General features: G+C 41.0%; 1 long non-coding RNA gene across 3 annotated transcripts; it reads left to right on the top strand.

The window, feature by feature from the left end:
* The first annotated feature begins 1,708 nt into the window (after positions 1-1,708).
* Positions 1,709-4,409, top strand: LOC129848761 (uncharacterized). Of its 3 annotated transcripts, none has more exons than XR_008758546.1 (3): positions 1,709-1,924; positions 2,039-3,435; positions 3,721-4,409. It is a non-coding gene; the product is annotated as an uncharacterized LOC129848761 (long non-coding RNA). The 3 variants fall into 3 exon arrangements; XR_008758545.1 differs by having other exon boundaries at positions 1,709-2,580; positions 2,809-3,435; XR_008758547.1 differs by having other exon boundaries at positions 1,709-2,950; positions 3,236-3,435.
* Positions 4,410-4,710: the final 301 nt, after the last annotated feature.

The raw sequence follows: 4,710 nt of genomic DNA, 5'->3' as shown, positions 1-4,710 counted from the left end.
GGCAGTTCCAGAGGCTACCGGAGACCTGGAACTCCACGTGGGTCGTGCGGGCTGGGACCACCAGGTTAGGGTGGGCGCGGCCACGCGGTGTGAAGCGTTTGTATGGTCTGTGCAGAGAGGAGAGAACAGGGATAGACAGACACATGGTTGACAGGCTACAGAAGAGGCTACGCTAATGCAAAGGAGATTAGAATGACAAGTGGGCTACACGTCTCGAATGTTCAGAAAGTTAAGCTTACGTTGCAAAAAAATAAGAATAAAATACAAGATCTTATTGACTAAAATGATATAGTACTGCTGGCTGGTGAAGTAGCCTGGCTAGCAGTGGCTACGTTGTTGAAAGTGAAGCTGGCTAGGTAACCTCGACAATTTCACTAAATTTCTCTAAACTACACAATTATCATGGATACAAGGACAGGAAAGACAACTAGCTAACACTACGCTAATCAAGTCGTTCCGTTGTAATGTAAGTTTCTACAGTGCTGCTATTCGGTAGAAGTTGGCTAGCTAGCAGTGTTGGCTAGGTAGGAGGACGGCAGCGCGGCAGGCGAAAAATAGCTGGCTAGCTAACCGATAATTACTCAAAGCTACACAATTATCTTAGATAAAAAGATAGCAAAGAAAACTATGTAGCTAGCTAACACTACACAAGTCAAGTCGTTCCGTTGTAATGTAATCGTTTCTACAGTGCTGCTAATCGGTGGCTAGCTGGCTAGCTAGCAGGGTTGACTACGTTACGTTAGGGCGAGAATACCTGGCTAGCGAACCTCAGCGAACCTTGATAACTACACAATTATCACCGATACAAAGACGGCTATGTAGCCAGCTAAGTAGCTAGCTAAGATCGAACAAATACAAATCAAAGATAGCAAAGACAACTGTGTAGTCAGCCAACACTACACTGATCAAGTCGTTCCGTTGTAATGCACTCGTTTCTACAATGCTGCTATTCGGTGGCAAGCTGGCTAGCTAGCAGTGTTGGCTACGTTGCGTTACGTTAGGGCGAAAATAGCTGGCTGGCGAACCTCAATAACTACACAATTATGTTTGATGCAAAGACGGCTATGTAGCTAGCTAAGATCAAACAGATTAGTCAGTTAGGTGGTAAGTAGCCTAGCGGTTATTACAGGTGTGCTGTTGATATATCATGTTGGTTAGGTGGTAAGTAGCCTAGCGGTTATTACAGGTGTGCTGTTGATATATCATGTTAGTTAGGTGGCAAGTAGCCTAGCGGTTATTACAGGCGTGCTGTTGATATATCATGTTAGTTAGGTGGTAAGTAGCCTGGCGGTTATTACAGGCGTGCTGTTGATATATCATGTTAGTTAGGTGGTAAGTAGCCTAGCGGTTATTACAGGTGTGCTGTTGATATATCATGTTGGTTAGGTGGTAAGTAGGCTAGCGGTTATTACAGGTGTGCTGTTGATATATCATGTTAGTTAGGTGGCAAGTAGCCTAGCGGTTATTACAGGTGTGCTGTTGATATATCATGTTAGTTAGGTGGTAAGTAGCCTGGCGGTTATTACAGGTGTGCTGTTGATATATCATGTTAGTTAGGTGGTAAGTAGCCTAGCGGTTATTACAGGTGTGTTGTTGATATATCATGTTAGTTAGGTGGTAAGTAGCCTAGCGGTTATTACAGGTGTGCTGTTGATATATCATGTTAGTTAGGTGGTAAGTAGCCTAGCGGTTATTACAGGTGTACTGTTGATATATCATGTTAGTTAGGTGGTAAGTAGCCTGGCGGTTATTACAGGTGTACTGTTGATATATCATGTTAGTTAGGTGGAAAGTAGCCTAGCGGTTATTCCAGGTGTACTGTTGATATATGTTAGTTAGGTGGTAAGTAGCCTAGCGGTTATTACAGGTGTGTTGTTGATATATCATGTTAGTTAGGTGGTAAGTAGCCTAGCGGTTATTACAGGTGTGCTGTTGATATATCATGTTAGTTGGTTGGTAAGTAGCCAAGCAGTTATTACAGGTGTGCTGTTGATATATCATGTTAGTTAGGTGGTAAGTAGCCTAGCGGTTATTACAGGTGTGTTGTTGATATATCATGTTAGTTAGGTGGTAAGTAGCCTAGCGGTTATTACAGGTGTGTTGTTGATATATCATGTTAGTTAGGTGGTAAGTAGCCTAGCGGTTATTACAGGTGTGTTGTTGATATATCATGTTAGTTAGGTGGTAAGTAGCCTAATGGTTATTACAGGTGTGTTGTTGATATATAAAGTTAGTTAGGTGGTAAGTAGCCTAGCGGTTATTACAGGTGTGCTGTTGATATATCATGTTAGTTAGGTGGTAAGTAGCCTAGCGGTTATTACAGGTTTGCTGTTGATATATCATGTTAGTTAGGTGGTAAGTAGCCTGGCGGTTATTACAGGTGTGTTGTTGATATATCATGTTAGTTAGGTGGCAAGTAGCCTAGCGGTTATTACAGGTGTACTGTTGATATATCATGTTAGTTAGGTGGTAAGTAGCCTGGCGGTTATTACAGGTGTGCTGTTGATATATCATGTTAGTTAGGTGGTAAGTAGCCTAGCGGTTATTACAGGTGTGTTGTTGATATATCATGTTAGTTAGGTGGTAAGTAGCCTGGCGGTTATTACAGGTGTGCTGTTGATATATCATGTTAGTTAGGTGGTAAGTAGCCTATCGGTTATTACAGGCGTTCTGTTGATATATCATGTTAGTTAGGTGGTAAGTAGCCTGGCGGATATTACAGGTGTGCTGTTGATATATCATGTTAGTTAGGTGGTAAGTAGCCTGGCGGTTATTACAGGTTTGCTGTTGATATATCATGTTAGTTAGGTGGTAAGTAGCCTAGCGGTTATTACAGGTGTGTTGTTGATATATCATGTTAGTTAGGTGGTAAGTAGCCTAGCGGTTATTACAGGTGTGTTGTTGATATATCATGTTAGTTAGGTGGTAAGTAGCCTAGCGGTTATTACAGGTGTGCTGTTGATATATCATGTTAGTTAGGTGGTAAGTAGCCTAGCGGTTATTACAGGTGTGCTGTTTATATATCATGTTAGTTAGGTGGTAAGTAGCCTGGCGGTTATTACAGGTGTGCTGTTGATATATCATCTTAGTTAGGTGGTAAGTAGCCTAGCGGTTATTACAGGTGTGTTGTTGATATATCATGTCAGTTAGGTGGTAAGTAGCCTAGCGGTTATTACAGGTGTGCTGTTGATATATCATGTTAGTTAGGTGGTAAGTAGCCTAGCGGTTATTACAGGTGTGTTGTTGATATATCATGTTAGTTAGGTGGTAAGTAGCCTAGTGGTTATTACAGGTGTACTGTTCATATATCATGTTAGTTAGGTGGTAAGTAGCCTGGCGGTTATTACAGGTGTGCTGTTGATATATCATGTTAGTTAGGTGGCAAGTAGCCTAGCGGTTATTACAGGTGTGTTGTTGATATATCATGTTAGTTAGGTGGCAAGTAGCCTAGCGGTTATTACAGGTGTGCTGTTGATATATCATGTTAGTTAGGTGGTAAGTAGCCTAGTGGTTATTCCAGGTGTACTGTTGATATATCATGTTAGTTAGGTGGTAAGTAGCCTGGCGGTTATTACAGGTGTGCTGTTGATATATCATGTTAGTTAGGTGGTAAGTAGCCTAGCGGTTATTACAGGTGTGCTGTTGATATATCATGTTAGTTAGGTGGTAAGTAGCCTAGCGGTTATTACATGTGTGCTGTTGATATATCAAGTTAGTTAGGTGGTAAGTAGCCTAGCGGTTATTACAGGTGTGTTGTTGATATATCATGTTAGTTAGGTGGTAAGTAGCCTAGCGGTTATTACAGGTGTGCTGTTGATATATGTTAGTTAGGTGGTAAGTAGCCTAGCGGTTATTACAGGTGTGCTGTTGATATATCATTTTAGTTAGGTGGTAAGTAGCCTAGCGTTTATTACAGGTGTGCTGTTGATATATCATGTTAGTTAGGTGGTAAGTAGCCTAGCGGTTATTACAGGTGTTCTGTTGATATATCATGTTAGTTAGGGGGTAAGTAGCCTAGCGGTTATTACAGGTGTGCTGTTGATATATCATGTTAGTTAGGTGGTAAGTAGCCTAGCGGTTATTACAGGTGTGCTGTTGATATATCATGTTAGTTAGGTGGTAAGTAGCCTAGCGGTTATTACAGGTGTGCTGTTGATATATCATGTTAGTTAGGTGGTAAGTAGCCTAGCGGTTATTACAGGTGTGCTGTTTATATATCATGTTAGTTAGGTGGTAAGTAGCCTAGCGGTTATTACAGGTGTGCTGTTGATATATCATGTTAGTTAGGTGGTAAGTAGCCTAGCGGTTATTACAGGTGTACTGTTGATATATCATGTTAGTTAGGTGGTAAGTAGCCTAATGGTTATTACAGGTGTGCTGTTGATATATCATGTTAGTTAGGTGGTAAGTAGCCAAATCAAATCAAATCAAATTTTATTAGTCACATACACATGGTTAGCAGATGTTAATGCGAGTGTAGCGAAATGCTTGTGCTTCTAGTTCCGACAATGCAGTAATAACAACAAGTAATCTAACCTAACAATTCCACAACTACTGCTGTTTATATATCATGTTAGTTAGGTGGTAAGTAGCCTGGCGGTTATTACAGGTGTGCTGTTGATATATCATGTTAGTTAGGTGGTAAGTAGCCTGGCGGTTATTACAGGTGTGCTGTTGATATATCATGTTAGTTAGGGGGTAAGTAGCCTA

The sequence above is a fragment of the Salvelinus fontinalis genome, unplaced genomic scaffold (assembly GCF_029448725.1).
Source record: "Salvelinus fontinalis isolate EN_2023a unplaced genomic scaffold, ASM2944872v1 scaffold_1163, whole genome shotgun sequence".
NCBI classification, from domain to species: Eukaryota; Metazoa; Chordata; class Actinopteri; order Salmoniformes; family Salmonidae; genus Salvelinus; species Salvelinus fontinalis.
This window is presented reverse-complemented; position numbering and strand designations above follow the sequence as displayed.